Raw genomic sequence first — 18,106 nt, 5'->3', positions numbered from 1 at the left:
CACTACATTTGGCACCCCAGATGGGACTGGAAAGGAGCAGACGACTGCTTTTGAGCTGACTGATGAGCAACACACACAGGCAGTGGTGGCCACCATAGAATAAGGTAAGCATCTTTGCTTATATAATTAGTGTGTGTTGTTGACTGGTCAGTTCTGAGCGGTAAGGTCACTTAAAATCTGCTCTTCCAAATTTAGAACTAATTAAAATAAATAAAAATGGGGGGTTTTGTTTCCAGAAGAAAAACTGCATACACATATTTGGTTTACTGAAAGGTCTTTTGGAAAAGGCCTGATTTTAATCTGGATAGTGTAGGCAGAAATACATTGCATGCAATGGTCTGTGTTCATTGTGGGCTGGGCCTATAAGGGACAGCAATACACGTGAGCCAGATGTACTGTAGTATGGAAAGCGCGGAAAAGTCCTTTGGATACCGCTCTGTATATATAAGATACAGAGGTCTGAATGGAAAGGTGGAAAAGTCCTTTGGATACCGCTCTGTATATATAAGATACAGAGGTCTGAACGGAAAGGCAGGTCACTCAGGAGAGTGTGGAGTACTCTGTATTTATGTACGTTTTAATGTAAGTGTCTGTGTGACTGGCTGTGTTTGTGTGAGAAAATAGATTCTATATCTGGTGGAGCAAGAGGTGCTCTCCGCTCCTGGACCATCACTTGAGTGTGATTAGGTTACAGAGACGGGCGTGGCTGTTGTTGAGAAAGGATAAGTGCAGGAGCCCTTAAAACAATAAAGTTAACTGAATGAAGGTTGTTTTAGAGAAAAATCAATAAGATGTTCCAAGAAATGGACTAATATAGAGATGGCAGATATGGTGGAATATAGAAATAATAATAAATAAATTAAAATAAGATATGCATTTATTATTTAATAACTTGTCTTAATATATGAATTTAAAAGATGCACGTGCTTAAAACTTTATATCTAATATGTGAAGACATCTAAAATTTGTATCTTGTTATCCCTGGGACACAGTATGAAAGTTAATCCATTACAGAGTTTCAGAGATTGGGCTTGTGTAAATGTAAAAAATAAAATAAATAACTTGTGCAATGTGGAATGAAAGCAAAATTAGGTGACCAAGTTAATAGACATTCTGATTCAAAAGCCATAGGCATTTTACAATAGGAAGGGAACTAGTTGCTTAAATAATTAAATTTAATTATTTTATTTACAATAATAGGAATTATTTTATGTTGGTTAGGAAACATTAATTCACCATCACAGACTGAAGACCCAGTACAGCCCAGGCGGATGATGTAACCAGAAGGACTTCCATCCCTTCAGTGCACAGGTCCTGCATATTCAGTGAACACATAGAGACTGCTTCAGTTTCAACAATTAAGTTGTACGTTTGAAGGAGTATTTATGTTCCAAAAATACTCCTTCCGGTTTGTCACAAGTTTCGGAAAGTTTTTTTTCGATTATGGCTCTGTGTGACGTTAGATGGAGTGGAATTTCCTTATATGGGTCCTGAGGCACTTCTGCCGGAAGAGCGCGCGCTCCTGTATAGCAGAGCACTGAGAGCACAACAGATATTCACTGATCAGAGCAAGAGCGTCGCGAAATGTCACAAAAGGAGTGTGTTTTTGGTTGCCAGAGCAAGACAACCCTGCACAGATTACCAAAAGAAAAACAGCATTAAGGGATGAGTGGATGGAGTTTATTTTTACACAGCATCAACGGAGTTGTGCAAGTGTGTGTGTTTGTTCCCCAGCATTTCGAAGATGCTTGTTTTACAAACAAGGCCCAGTTTGACGCCAGATTTGCACATTGTTTATTTCTTAAGGATAATGCAGTCCCAACGAAAAAGGGTCACGATCGTGTGTTGGAACCGCATGCGGTGAGTAAAACTGCTTCAAATATCTCTGTGTTGTTAACTTAGCTATCGGCGCGTAAGCACATCAAGTAAACAACATGCGATGTTGTTATCAAACTGCACTTTCCACATGTACAGCTTAAAAAAAAAAAAAAAAAAAAAAAAAGACGACAAAGTGGACCTTAGTCATTTTCCAAAACCGCTAAACAAATATATACAGTTTCAGTACATACCACATAGAGACGTCGTTGCTGATGCGGCTCTTGTTAAATTTCAGCCTCTGGATCTGATTCTGGATCATAAATATACGCTGAATCTGACTGTTAGCCATGGTTTGTTTTGGTTGGTTTTGTCCTCACGGTAATGTCACAGCTTCCAAACGCTCTCAACGCAAAAGCCTACTCGCGCTCGTGATTCTTTAGCTCCGGCCACACGTCACGCCTCCAGCCGGTCGTGTTTTTCCGGGAAAAATCAGTACAGACTATCTTTCTCTTATGAATACAATAAAACTAAAGACTTTTTGGAGTTATGAAGGATGCAGTACTACTCTATAGGTACTCAAGATTAACAGGATATTGAGTGAAAACGAGCATTTCACCCCCCCTTTAAAGAAAAAATAATTTTGACAGACAGAAGTGAGTACTTGACTCACCAATCAGATAAACATGGAGCTGGATTTGGCATAGTAAGGCTGTTTCATTAAACAACTAGGGGAAAATGCATAACTGAATACTTGACAACAATGCTGAGCGCTTTGGGAAAAGAGAATAAATAAAAAAAGGGTAGCTTGATGAACAATAGAAAAAATATATCTTGTTGAGAAAATAGAAATAATGGTCACTCCATTTTGCTTAAAGGTTATTTTCTAAGGTAAAACTAAATAAAATAATAATGAATAAAAAAATTATTTCCAAAATCATGAAATCACATATGCTGTAATCACAAAAGTATTTGAATAAACTATAAATTAGACAAACACATGACATTTGAGAAATGATAATTGGCTCTCTCAAATGCCCAATGCCTAGGCCTAATATTCTAAACAAATTAATCTATGAGATTTTGAAAAAAGAAAGGAAAGAAGAAAAAAGGAGGTTTATAGAGCGGTGTTACACTAAACTTTATGGTGAATGATGTTGCCCAGCTGCATGACATCTAGAAACTATGTGGAATGATACAAGGTCTACGCTAAGTAGAGTCTAACATCAAAGGTTCATGTTATCCTACACAAAATGTGCTATTCCACAACTAAAATAATTTAGTTCACAATCAGCTGACAATTTGAGAAAAAATATGTTTTTGGCCAAAAAAAGGGGAGTGAAAGTGTGTGAAAAAGCATGAATGATGGTGTTGTATGGCATGAAAGAGAGTGTCTGACGAGACACTGAGGCAATTCAATCAATTTGCCCAAACAGCTGTATACAAATTTGAATGTGGGCCCACAGGGTAAACTTATGCCCTGTAAAATAATGACCATGGATGAATTTGGTTAAGTTTCCTGGTCAGTACCAAGGTCTTTGTTGTGGCAGAAATAAAAACAGTGCCACACATGCGCAGCGTATAACATGGGAAGCCAGAGCAAAGCAAGCTCGCTCTGTCCACCCCACATCTAACTTTCTTTTCAGCATATCATGATGGAGCTGATTGTGTCAAAAGGATGAAATATTGTCTTTCTGACTGTTAAAATAAATACAGTGGGTTGAGTGTTTTCCAGGTCAAGAGGCCTGGTGGAACTCAGTATACAAAACAAAGAGATAACTGAATAAGCAAATTGTTGAGAATAAAATTGAAATGAATTAAAAAATAGTAAGGATGCTGAAAACGGGGTAAAACCAAATCTTTGTTATATTCTAAAAAAATGGGTATTCACCCTTTTCTTATTGTAAAGACAGCACTGGAATTGTGAAAGCTCAAAACGGGGCCAAGACAGCCCTCAACCCACATTCCATTTCCACAGGTCACACCAAGAAGGACAACTAGCAAGAGGAACAAAATAGCATGCTTGATAACACTAACAAAAATCTCTGAAGTTTTCCATTTACAGGTGACAGCAGTTCTAGTAAGGCCAAGGAATGCTTCGCTCCATCAAAGAGAACCAGTGAGGGTGCAGTTATGATCTCAAGGGAGAGCCTTGCATTAATCAGAAAAACGGTTACAGAGTGACACCTGAGTTCACATCTCTAACTTTAAAATACGCCAACCAGATTCAACAACTCTACACAACATGAAGTGAGAGATGAAGGGCATGCTAGTAACGACCCACCCTTGCCAACGAGGGAAAGACCACTGCAATGACTCGCAAAGAGTCTCCCTGGTGAAGATGGAATGAGAGAGTGATGGGACTGCTACTGAGATCAAAATACTTGGGTGCAGATATGAGCCAAGAAATAGAAAAGAAAAAGTGGAAAGATAATGCCAAGTAATGGCAGATGAAGAATTTTAAGGTTATGAGAAGGGAAATATGGATGTAGGAAGATTTGAAGAGAGAATAGAGCAATTGAATGCAACAAATAGAATGAAAAAAGCAAAATAGAAAAGCTCGAGATTATTTGTTAATTGAAGAAGGAAAAGTATGTGTTATGTTTGGGGGACAATGCTGTATTTATATACCAAATAATACTGCTCAAGAAGGAGCATTTAATGAAGTAATGATCAAATTGAAAAGGCTAAGAATGGTAGATAAAGAAAATGTTGGAAAAGATAATAAAATAGGAGCATGTTTTATAACTAAATTGGGAAAGTTTTTAGGAATTGCATTATTAACAGGATATTTACTATTTTACTGTATACTTCCTATATTGAGGTCACTAGTCAAAGCCACAGCTAAGCAAATTAAATTCAAAGATGTCAAGATAATGGGAAATTGATACATAAGGTATCTTAGCTGAAGATCAACTCTTATAATCTCGTGATATCCAATGTGTGATGTGATGTATGTATTTGTATGCCTTTTATACATAACTGTGATAACCAGGCAAATGCTGAACCAATTGCATGTTAATGCTTACAACATTGTGTACTATTAAAGAAGGAATTGGGGAGACTGGATCTTTTACTCCCTCCTTGTCAAATTAGGAGAGAGATGTTTGGTCCAGTAATCCCTCAGAGTGGGATTTCATAATCTAGTCACTGGTGATAATACAATGTGACTTATTTAGTCACTAGGTAGTGTAACTAATATGACTGGATTATGGAGTAGCACTCTGGATAAAAATAATGAAATGTGAGACTTACTAAGTCTCAAAGGGGAGAATGTGGAAGATTTTTATTGGTGGGATTTTGCTCAGTCGGGTGTGATCAGGATGGATCTAGTCATATATATGCATATGTGCCGTATTCCATTATAAGCATATAGCCTTTGTGTGAAAGGAATGTGCCTATGTTTGCAAAAAACATCCTGACCACCACAGATAGGAAACTCTTTTCTTTGCCATAGCAAGTCTCAGGAAACATCTGGAAAAACATACAATGGGCCTCTTTTCTTTACCATAGCTTCTCCCTAGGGAGGTATCAAAATTGCAAGCATAAGGAAAAGACTATTATGAAACGCCCTGTATAGGGTATATAATGATCTCCTTGTAAGGAACTCTCGGCTTTGTTTCTCTCTGAAATAAAGTCTATCTTCTGGAAACGAAACCCCGAGACTGTGTGATTCCTCAGAGCTATGGCAGACAAAAATGCACTACAATTACATTTTGGTTGCACCAGCAACTAAAGCAAAGTCCGAGGTGTGGAAAAGTTTTGACCATGTTTATAATGAGAATAATGAGTGAATAATGACGCACCATCAGTGAGTGCAGAACGTGCTGAAGACATCTACAGTGGATTCAATCATTTTCCTCCACAAAAAACATGTAGGATTAGCCTAACCTCTGTGAGTAAAGGTTTTTCAAATGATAACAAAATATTAACTGAGTCTTAAATGCATAATGTGGACAGAGTATTTACGCTAATGTTGGCATTTTTCTTTTATTAAATATCATCTGCTAATTCGAAGCAAATCCGGCGGAGCCTTTATCTTAATTTCGTTATTGACAAATACCCATCTATTTACCCATACCCATCATACCCTCCCAAAATGACTCGTTTTTATTGGTGCGTTGGTCTATTTATAGGCTAAATGTCTAGAATGCTGAGATGTTACGATGTCACAGAGGACTTATTCTATTTCTTTATTCCAACTTCAAAGTGGTCTAGTTTACGTTAGTTATGAATAAATTATTTTAAAACGTATAAATGACGTGGCGTGCGCATGATGTATTTTTGATCAAATAAATGCAGGCTGGATGATGGGCAGAAGAAACTTCTTTCAAAAACATTAAAAATAGTAATGTTTCCAATCTTTTGGTCTGTACTGAATATATATATATATATATATATATATATATATATATATATATATATATATATATATATATATATATATATATATATATTATTATTATTATTATTATTATTTTTTTTTTTTTTTTTTTTGATGACTCCCCTCGCCTGAGATAACAACAACTGTATTAAAGGGGTTTTGTATGCAGCAGTCAACAGACGACCTTATAAAAATAATAAATCCTTTTATTAGTTTGTGGATTTGCTTGATCTAGAAAGAGCTACTGAACATAATTAAAATGTGCAAAAGGATTTTGAAAAAATACCCTTAGAAACAGCTACTAAACATCAATAAAATTTGCAAAATGATTTTGAAAAAATACCCTTAGAAAGAGCTAATGCATTACTTCATTAGCTTGCATCTGACCTGCAGCGATATTATTCTGGCTTGGTGGGGTGTCAGCCAGCGAGTCATCTGATTCTGACCGTGTTCTTTTAGTACTCAGAGCCTGGAGCCAGGAGAGCATATTAAGTGTTGTTTACTGTATTTGTATTTTTACCGAGCCGGGTTTGCGCGTTTCACACACCCTCTCCGGCCACGTTGACTTGTTGACACTGACAACGGCAAAAGCGAAGCATGCGCTTTTCACTTGTAAAACTCAAGGGTGTATGGGTAATGTAGACTCTGCTCTCGGTGGAAGAATTAGGAAGCATGCATTGTGAAAGGCGCTCTGAAAAGCGGCAGCGCAGGCAAAGGATTAAAACCTTTATTAAAACAGATGTCCAAATGAGCGTACCGTGGTACGCTAAAAGCACGTTCTGTGCGCACATACAGTAAATATTAAACCATTTCAAACAGGGCTCACTGTACAACCTGCTACGGCCCTGGGTTAAGCTACCAACACAGAGCAATGCACTGTGTGTACTGTAAGAAAGACAACAAGAAGGCATGTGGTTTAAAAGATGGCAAGTAAAATAAAAAGCACATCTGTATGCAATACAGTATCATTATTGTTCATTATTATCCAGAGCGGCTTACTATAAAAAATTTGTGCGACCAAATTATGTTTTGCGCAAGTAACTGAAAAAGTTAGTCGTGCAAGTGCCTCTGGTTTGCTTTCGAGGGCAAGGCTTACCAATTTTGTGTTCTTCCGTTTGGTTTAGCCCTGGCTCCTCTAACATTTACAGAATGTATGGACACAGCTCTGGCCCCATTGCGGCTCCAAGGTGCCAGAATTTGAACTACCTGGACGACTGGCTAAAATTAGCTCAATCTCAGGATCAGGCACTGTCACATCGAGATTTAGTACTCAATCATCTGAAGAGCCTTGGGTTACGGACAAACTTACAAAAGAGTATCCCACTGCCGTGTCAGCAAACAACCTATTTGGGGGTGAACTTGGATTTGTGCATGATGCAGGCATGTCTATCTCCCACATGTGTGAAGTCAATACAGGCTTGTCTAAGTCAGTTCAAGACAGGGCGCCTAGTGCATGTTGGCTTATGTCTCAGACTGTTGGGTGTGATGGCGGCAGCGTCCCCTGTGCTTCCAATTCTCCACATGCGACCATTTCAGTGGTGGGCACAGAGTCAGAACATATCACCTCATTGTCATTCGCTTTGCAGAATTACGGTGACATGCAAGTGCTTTCGTTCTCTAAGCCCGTGGGTGAGACCCTAGTTCCTTCAAAAAGGAGTCCAGCTGAGGACATTAAGTCGTCGCAAGATGATCACTACAGATGCGTCCTTCACATGTTGGGGGGTGGTGCATCAAGGTCATCCAGTCAGTGGGCTCTGGACGGAGGCGCACCGTGGCTGGCACATAAATAGTTTGGAGATGCTAGCAGTCTTTCTGGATCTAAAACAGTTTTTACCTTCACTGATTGTTACGTGTCTGACGGACAACATGACAGTTGTTTCGTATCTCAATCACCAAGGAGGATTACATTCCCGCCCCCTATACAGGCTGGCAAGGCTTGTTCTTCTTTGGGCTCAGACAAAGTTTCTGTCAATCAAGGCAGTCTATGTCCCAGGTCGCCTGAACTCAGAAGCAGACTTGCTATCGGGACAGAGTCTGGAGGAGGGAGAATGGAGATTGCACCCCCAGGTAGTGGATCTCATGTGTCAGAACTTCGGCCGAGCGGAAGTGGACTTGTTTGCTTTGAGCATGACTACACACTGCCTGCTTTGGTTTTCTTTGTCTCCCCTATCGCCTCTAGGTATAGATACTCATGAATGGCCCAAGACCAATCTTTATGCTCTTCCCCCTGTCTGGCTGCTCCCAGTAATCCTGTTCAGAGTATGATCGGACAGGGTGGATCGCTTACTGCTGGTAGCCCCATGGTGGCCCTCTCAGTTGTGGTTCTCGCAAACCCATACGGAAGTGACTAAAATTGTAAAATTGGCCGCTTGAGGCTGGCTGCAAACGGGAATCAGTCCCATAGACTCCCCATGTTAAACTGCTCAACTTTACAGCAGAAAAAAAAAGTTTACAGCCTGGTGCAAAAAATAATTTTGGTCTATAAAGCTAATTTTACTCTACATGACAACTATGAGGGTGAATTTTTTTTTATATATCATACGTTTAAATTATTTTAAGCCTTAAAGTTCTGCATAAATAAGGGCGTGGCCACTAGAGTGACAGGTGGATTGCCGCTGCTGTCACTGCCATCACGCTAGGTGGCGTGGCTTCAGCAACCAGCTCCCGCCTTTTTACCCATTTTCGATTGTCCGGGAGAGTCGCAAGATGATGCACTGCCAAGATGGCGATGGCCGGCTCCGCCTACTTTTGGTTTCAAAAACTCTCTTTGGAAACATATGAGTGATGTCACAGACACTACGTCCATGTTTTTATACAGTCTATGGTCTAAACGCTGCAATGTGTCCTCAATAAAGTGACCATCGAGAACTTTTTGGTCCTATGTGTTTCCTTTTCTAGTTATCTATGATACTACATATGGCGACGAGGATAAAGAAGGAGATGAAGATAAAGAAAAAAAAGGATTAATGAGCAGATTCAGAGAAGTAAGGAAGAAACAGTACACTGAAAGTTGCTAACACGTGGAATGATTGATTGGAGAAACAATGGCTGGAATGGTCGGATCCGTGACGCCATTTGATAGCAATTCACAATTATGGGAAGAGTATTGTGAAATACTGAATCATTTCTTTGTGGCAAATTACGCTGAAATCACAGAGAAGAAATGAGCCCAGTCTTCTGTGTCTCCATTTACTCAAGTTTTACTTGTTAATGAATATCCTGTGAAATTTGAAATCGACACTATGTAGTGTAACTGTGTTATCACAGGTGGAATATGACAAACTTGAAGTTAAAGAAAAACTGCCTCAATTGAAACCAAGTTCTCTCGATTTGAAGCCCTATACAGGCCAATCAGTGAGTGTTCTAGGAACCAAGAAAGTTCAAGTCAAGCATAACGGGTTAGTTAAAGACCTTTCAGTTGGGGTGGTGGCAGGATAGGGTCCTAACTTGTTGGGAAGATCATGGCTTGCTGAGTTGGACCTTGCCTGGAAAAAGGTGAATAAAATCCAAACAAGCTCAGAAATGTTGCAAGACATCAAGTTTTAAGCAGAGATGTATAGTAACGAAGTAGAACTACTTCACTACTGTACTTAAGTACTAAAAGGTGGTATCTGTACTTTACTAAAGTTTTATTTTTTTTCTCCTACTTCCACTTTTACTTCAGTACATATTTTCATATTTTCATATTTTTTTATGTGCTGCATCGTTACTCGTTATAATTATAAAAATAATACGAATCATTCCATTACAAACCCACATTACCACTGTCAGAACGGTAGATGGCAGGTTTGATGAAGCTGGCACATCATTGAGTGAATCAAGCGATTAAGAAGACTGCATGTGCTCCCGTTCTGCCTTTTGATCAGCTAAAAAGATGGACGAACCAAAAACACCACCTTCCGCCTTCAACTTCAAGTGATCGTGGCTGTGAGAGTGAGGAAGGAGACCACCCCTGGCCCTACTTAGAGTCCATGTTCTTATATGTCGGAGTGAAAGATAATTCATATAGAATGAAGTGCTTACTCTGCCGCCCGAAAGGTTGTGAAATAATGGCCTTCAAAAATTCACCGTCGAATTTGAAGAAACATATCAAGGTAAGTTACAAATATCATCACAAATCACACCAGCTTGAGCTATCAGTAAGCGCTTTTGACGTTAACTTAACGTTAACTAGCTGGCTATCATAAAGGCTGTCATGCAGTGTGTTGAATGGTGTTTTTGAACCATCACTAATGTCAGCTTTCTCTTATTTTATGACATAGCCTACTGTTGCCAAAAATAAATCGTAGAGCATGTCTCCTTTGGTGCTGCTTAATCACACATCCGTTTTTATAGTGTAGTAGTGTTTTATAGGTTAATGGTAGTATAGATTGACACTGACATAAGTAATGCAGAAATTTCCTGCATTGAAATGTTTTTGGCGGCCACCAAAGCCTTATTTGTTCGGTGAGTGATGAAGAATAGAATGACTGCTGCGCTTGTCAGGGCACATAAGAACAAGCTGCGAGAGAGAGAGCGAGAAATGTTTCATATGTTAGTCCTTCTGTTCAAACTCAATTCTGGTCCATATTGTCTACTTGTACAACATTGAATTGAATGATTAACATTGGACTATGTACCAATTCATTGCATGATAATCATCCAATCATGTAGCAATGCTGTTTTTTTGTCTCTTATTGTTTATATGTTCTTGTCTTCTTCACAGGTTTAATCCAGCTGAACTTGCATTCCTTTCAGAGTATTCTGCTGTCATGACTCCAGTCGCCCAAGCAACTAACATTTTGCAAGCTGAAACCTGCAACTGCAAGCCGCTTGTGGATGCCTTGCAGGTGGGCATTGAGAATTGCTTTGGCCCTATGATGGAAGACCCAGAGCTGGTGGCTGCTGCTATTCTGCTTCCAAAATTCAGGACAAATTGGACACAGGAAGATGAGACAATCAAAATAGGTAAGAAATATAGTGTATGGGTGCATTATTTGTGTATTTTACCGATTTGCAATCACGAGTCACAAATACAGTACCGCAACACATATGAGCTTGTCCTGTATATAAGATATTGCAAACATACCTATAAACAGGGCATTATGATGTTAGAGTGAGAAATGATGTGGTATATGGGAGCCTTCCTCTTTAGCCTTGTAGTATGGCAGCCAAGCCTTCCTGACTAAGGTCTGCCAGGCTGTAAATGCTGCAAAAGGCTTTTTGTTTAAGGGAATTATTTGAAGCATAAAGTCGTCATTTCCATTAAAATCATTTACTGACAATGTCATGTCAAATCTGTGGTTACTGTCATGATGGGTTGAAACTATTATTATTGTTTATAACAAACTCTTATATTTCAGGAATGGACTATATCAAATGAAGCATTGAAGACCCCTTGTTGCAGTCCAGTAAGGTCAACAGGTCCAGCTCATCTGATGAAGAGGTTTTCTATTCTGGCATGCAGGGTTCGAAGGCACAAAACAGTGCCAAACAACTAGATGCGGACTTGTTATGTTCAGCAGATAACATGGACTTGCTCAAGTCTTTTCCAGAAGTGTGCAAGTTGTCTATTAAGTTAAACACACCCCTTCCAACATCATCAGCCTGCGAGGGGCTTTTTAGTATCGCAGGATTAGTCTTTAGCCCTAGAAGAGCGAGACTGAATACGTTCAATTTGGAAAACCAACTACTTTTGAGGATAAACCAAAGATTTCTAACTCCCAAAATACGACTGCTCTATGCATACCAGTTTAAGAAGGGAATAAACTGTGGAGAAAAAAAAAGCACAAGGAGGGAAGAGAGGGTAGAGATGCTTTAAAGGGGAAGGGGCATATTTGATCTGTTTTTGTTTACAAATATTTAAGCTCAGTGTTTTTAGGTGCTCTAATCACTTTTGTTTTTACATAAGAAATACTTGAATGCGGCCTTCTGGCTTTTGAGATCTTTTAGTTGCCCTAACAAGTTGAGGGTGAAAGGAAAATGTGTAACTTCCAAAAATGACTGCTTTATGCACACTAGTTTAAGAAGGTAATAAGCTGTGGAGAAAAAAAAAAACAAACGGGGAAGAGAAGGGAGAGATGCTAAAGGGGGAAAGGGACATACTTAATGAGTTTTTTTTGTTGTTTACAAAAAGTTACAGTCAAATGAATTGTGTTTGTCCTTTAGGTTAATCATTTGAAATAATAAAAACAATATATTTAAACTTTTGACTACTTTCTTTAATAACACAATACTTGTACTTTTACTTTCAGTACTTGAGTAGTAAATTTTAAAATAGACTACTTGCAATACTTAAGTACAAAAAATGTTGAATACTTTAGTACGTCTACTTAAGTGTGGTGCTTAAAGAGCAGTTCAAATTCTACTCAAGTCCCTTTTTTAATAGAGCACTTGAACTTTTACTCAAGTCTGGGTCACTAGTACTTTATACATCTCTTTAAGAGAGGGCAGCTCCTGTCTTGCTAGTATTGAAGCCAGATGGATCGGTAAGACTCTGAAGATTATAGAGTAACTGTTAACAAGGAATTTTCATTAGAGCAGTACTCCAATTCCCCGAATGGGGGACATGTTGCCAGTGTTATCTGGAGGTGAGAAATACACCAAATTAGATATGAGTCATGCATATCAACAGATTTTGTTGGAGGAAACATCAAAGCAATATGTAATTGTAAATACTCACAAAGGTCTCTTCACTATACACGCTTACCCTTTGGAGTGAGTTCAAGTTCTGCAATCTTCCAGAGAACTATGGAGGGGATTTTAAAGGTTCTCCTAAAAGTTACATATATTAAGTATATTTGGATGATATTCTGTTGACAGGAAAGAATGATCAAGAACATCTTGGGACACTGGATCAAGTATTTCAGAGGCTGGAGGAGTCTGGATTACCACTGAAAAGAGGGAAGTGTACGTTCATGGAAAATGAAGTTGTTTTCTTGGGACATAAAGTTGATGCCACAGGTATTCATGAATATGTAATTTCTTATAGAGCGGGTAAAGATCATGGTAATGCTTATGGTCTCAGTCATCTTCCTGTTTCACAACCTTCTAAGGCAGAATCAGAGGAAGAGCATGTCTTGATGTTGGAGAGCGTCGCTGGTACCTTGACGACCACACAGCAAATTAAGCACTGAACTTCTAAAGATCCTGTTTTGTGAAGAGTTTGTGCTTAAAGGCTGGCCTGATCATAGTGATACCCCTGAATTTGTACCTTATAAACACAGACAGCAAGAGCTGTGGGGAGCCCATGTTGTTATTCCAGAATAGGGATGTTCAGGTTTGAAGGAACAGTTGAACCAATCTCACCCAGGCATGTCTAAGATGAAAGGTTTGGCAAAAAAACTACATTTGGTGGTCGAATCTGGATGCTGATATTGAAACTCAAGTAAGAGATTGTACTGTCTGTAAAGAACAGCGCAAATCCCCTGTAAGGGCCCCACTTCATCCATGGGAGTGGCCTAGACAACCGTGGAGGAGAATTCACATGGTTTATGCATGCCCTTTTCTAGGTAAATTGTTCTTGATTATCATTGATGCCCATTCTAAGTGGATTGATGCTTGTCCTGTAAGTTTAGCAACAACAGAAGCTACTTTGGAGTGTTTGTGAAAAGGTTTTAGTGTACGTGGGAATCCTGAAATGATAGTGTCAGATAATGCCCAATGTTTTGTGAGTAAAGCAAGTAAAGACTTCATGACTAAGAATGGAATAACCCATGTTACTTCTGCACCATATCACCCTTAATCTAATGGTTTAGCAGAGCGAGCAGTTCAAACTTTTAAAGACCTAATGAAGAAAAGTTCAGGGAACATGCTGGATACCAAGTTACATAGAGCTCTGTTTAATTATTGTATCACACCCCAGTCTATAACTGGACTGTCTCCTGCTGAATTGCTTGATGGCAAGAAAATTGCGTTGCACTTTAAACAAGATACATCCTAACTTCACTGGTGAAATGGAAAGGAAACAACAAGTTCAGAAAGAGTATCATGATCAACATGTGAAATCTCGTTATTTCCAGATTTGAGATGCTGTGTATATGCAAAACTTTAGGTATGGACCAAAATGGGTGCATGGAGTAATCCAGGACATTACCGGACCTGTATCTTATACAGTAGCCTTGGGGAATGCTCAAAGTGTGCTACGTCATGTAGATCAATTATTTAGTCGCTAACAAAAAGAAATGATAACTGATTACCAACCGAGCATGGAAGTTCACTTATGTGATGCAGAAATTGGGTCTTTGGATACAGATGTTCAAGTGCCCAAATCATCTAGTACCTCTATAATACCAACTCCTGGTGTTGCTCCTGAGAAAAAAGGAGCTGGAAAATTTGCATACTGAATGTTCCAGTAGGCTGTTGTCACAGTTATGTAGTGCTCCTACCATTCCTGAAGTGACATCAATTCCAGAAGTAAAAAACCCTGAACTTGTACATACTAGGGGTCTACGATGTTGAGTAAGAGAACAGAAACAACCCTCACATTTAAAGGACTTTGGGATGTAAAAAATAGAAAAGTATTAGCACACTTAAAGGATATTGTGTATATTTGAAATGGAGACAGGGGTAGCTGCAGTCTGGAGCAATGGGCGTGCCGAAAGGTAGGGGCGTGGCAAAAGGTTTCTCATTGGTGGAAGGAGTTTTACTGTGCTGGCCAATCAGCAGTAAATATACATTACGTAATTTCCTTAGACAAGGTGGCGGCGATAAGACGTGAGGTAATTATTCATCGTTTATACGTTTATCTATACTTTATATACCACAAATATGTATATAAAGATAAGTTTGTTACAATACGATCAAATTTTTTCCTTTGCGTTATATCTTGCAGTTTTAGTAATTAGTTTATTGTTGTTGACAGACATATGTACAGTGAGACAAAACGATGACCGCATCGACGGCGAATCCTTCAGAGATGATTGTTTATATCTGCGTCCTTTTTATACAATAGAGTACAGAATACATCCTGTAAGTATAATAATTTAAAGCAATAGTTTTAGAAAACAATGTAAGATTTATCAGTGTATACAAGAACATGAAATGCATTGTATATTGTGAACCTTATACATTAGCTTCTGATTGTTTCTGCAGTGTTTGTAGCTTCACTGTCTGAGCCAAAGAGGATGCAACAGAATCTGATGAATCTGAAAAGTGTTTTCTTTTTTTTTTCCTCTTTATTATTATTATTATTATTATTGTTGTTATTATTCTTTTTATTTATTTATTTTATGAAAGGGGGACCCGGCCACACCTTTCCTACCGTACACCTGATGGATACTGACTGTAAAATGGCAATCGTAGTTCGAGGGCTCAGTGTGGTGACAGAAGATGGAACAGATGTGTGTCCGTGCACCAGTCTTGATGAAGCTTCATAACAGCCTTCTGGATGTATTCTGTTTTCAACATTGCATATCCACCACACCTGAGAAAGACACTGACTTTCCTTCAGAGGCACATTCTCAACATTAGAAGACGAGATAAGCTCTGTCAGTAACTTTCCTCTGAATGATTTGCCTCTTGTATTAGATCATCATGCCTTGACTGTACCATTGCCCAAAGTCTCGAAGGACGTTCTCTCTTGTGAAGTTAACTCAACATGTTGGAGTGGTACATGCACATTAACCAAATAGCTTGCTCTATTCTTTTTCTATTCTATCTGTTTTCTTTTTATTTATTATATTATTTAAAAGCCCTTGCTATGTGTACTGTGTTAAGCTAACTGAGACTTGTTATAGCTCTTATATATCATTGCTCTTTTTGTTGTTTTTGATTGCTTCCACTCTGTCCTCATCTGTAAGTCGATTTGAATAAAAGGGTCTGCTAAATGAATAATTGTAAATGTAAATATTAGTATAACCTGTGGTATAGATGAGTGCCAGTCAACTTTTTCTGATTCCATTCTTTTAGAAACCATGCACAGGAAGCATATGTACTTTACTCAGTGAAGAGTCAGTAGTACAGTTGTATTATAATATAATGGAGAAGGGTCTGGCTGCAGACTTGCACTCTCAGACACTTGCGCTTCTTTTTTTATTGGTTATTTTATTCTACTTTATTGGTTACTTCTTGTTTGAATATCTCTACTTTTGTTTTTCTCTCGTGTAGGTATGGTTGACTGGAAGTCTGTCAGTCCAGATGTGAGGAGGACACACAGAGTGGAGCTGGAGCTCAGCAGATGTGTGATGCTGTAGATACTGTGGTCTTGGAAAGAAGGGATCTCCACAGCTTTCTATTCAGACAAAAGAGTTTGCTGGATTCTGTTCTATGGACTGCTACTGCAGAATTAATTAATTAATTAATTAATGAGTGGTCTATCTATCTATCTATCTATCTATCTATCTATCTATCTATCTATCTATCTATCTATCTTTCTTTCTTTCTTTTTACTTGAATTGGTGACTGAAACTGAAAGCTAAATAAATGTTTTAGTGGATAAAGTTGTCTGTTTGCTTAATTGGTTAATGTCACTTAAAACAAGGTTACTAAACTCTTCTGACTAATTTTTACTAATTTTCCTCTATCAGGCAAAACCTAGTTTTCCAGTGTAACACTTTACAATATAGTTTAATTTGTTGACTGATGTATTAACTAACATGAGCAATACATTTGATACAGTATTTATAAAACTTTGTTAGTTAATAAAAATACAGTTGTACGTTTTTTCTTCTTGTTATTTCACTAATGTTTACAAATACAGATTACTTTAAATCACTTTTAACTTAAGAACAGCAAGTGCGAATAACCGTGTTTAGAGACGTTTGTATTCTCAAAAATAATTGTAATCTGTTTTTGATTACTGAAAAACTAAGACCTAAACGTGCGGTGGTGATTACGCCAAGCCGTTTTGAAGGTAGGCCTACTTTCGAAAATAATTTAAAATAATATTGTTTACATCATTCACGCTGTTTTTACATTGAATGAATTTCAAATGGTTTTATAGGATTATGTGTTTAATGTATCGCTTTCTATTAATCTATAAGCCAATAGCGATTAAGAGTATGACTAGCCTTTTAGGCGGAACAGAAAGTTTTCGCTAAACCTTTTGCCACGCCCCCACCTTTCTTTCCACCAATGAGAAACCTGTCGACACGCCCACCTTTTGACACGCCCATTGCTCCAGGCTGCTTTAAGTGGGAAGTAGTGTTGTATATTAATTTTTAGATTTGTCCAGCAGGGGGCGGTAATGCATTGGGAATGGGGTTGTGCACTATTTAAAGGCAGTGAAGAAGCACATTGGGAGTGAACCTTGATAATCATCTATTCACATCTCCCTGAAAATCATCAGTAAAAACGAACAACATATGCAATTCGGCGTTTTGGCAGATAATTTAACGGTTGGGAGAAAACAAGCTGTTGTATCTTGGTATAATGTATGAATAACGATTTGAAAAAAAAATGTTAATATAAAATTATGCAGATGGCCGGTGTGCATACACTCATAGAAAAGTCTGAAAGCCAAGGCCTATGGTTAATATAATAACTTAATGATAAAATAACCGAACATGTCATCTTAGGGGGCACCGTAGAATGACAACATAAACATTCAATAATTAAATAAACACAAATATCTTTTATGCACTTAATCAGTGTCTTGGATGCTGATCTTCAGTGGCCCAATTCAACTAAAATGACTTTAGATACACATTTCTGTTTATTTTATTTACTTATTTTTTAACTGCTGAGTGCTGAACGTTCTTCTCCTGCGGCCAGTTCTTCAGTAAATCCAGGGTGGCATCTGAACGGTTTGTTTGAGCTGCGTTTTCTACTGTGCAGACATGAATATACACTTTAACCTGAGGCTTATTCATTTTACTTTTGATGTGAAAGGTCTTTTACATTTGCCAAAACATTAGCTTTTTACATTGAAAACTAAAAAGCAAGCAGAGTCCAGATGAAATAACTAAAAAAAAGCAATACAAAAGTGAT

General features: G+C 38.2%; 1 long non-coding RNA gene across 2 annotated transcripts; it reads left to right on the top strand.

The window, feature by feature from the left end:
- The first annotated feature begins 12,442 nt into the window (after positions 1-12,442).
- On the top strand, positions 12,443-16,506 carry LOC113043656 (uncharacterized). Of its 2 annotated transcripts, XR_003275764.1 has the most exons (3): positions 12,443-15,148; positions 15,416-15,666; positions 16,286-16,506. It is a non-coding gene; the product is annotated as an uncharacterized LOC113043656 (long non-coding RNA). The 2 variants fall into 2 exon arrangements; XR_003275763.1 differs by lacking the exon at positions 16,286-16,506 and having other exon boundaries at positions 15,416-15,859.
- Positions 16,507-18,106: the final 1,600 nt, after the last annotated feature.

This window comes from Carassius auratus, chromosome 25 (assembly GCF_003368295.1).
Source record: "Carassius auratus strain Wakin chromosome 25, ASM336829v1, whole genome shotgun sequence".
Lineage (NCBI taxonomy): Eukaryota > Metazoa > Chordata > Actinopteri > Cypriniformes > Cyprinidae > Carassius > Carassius auratus.
Note: the sequence above shows the minus strand (reverse complement) of the source record. Positions and strands in the feature narration are given on the sequence as shown.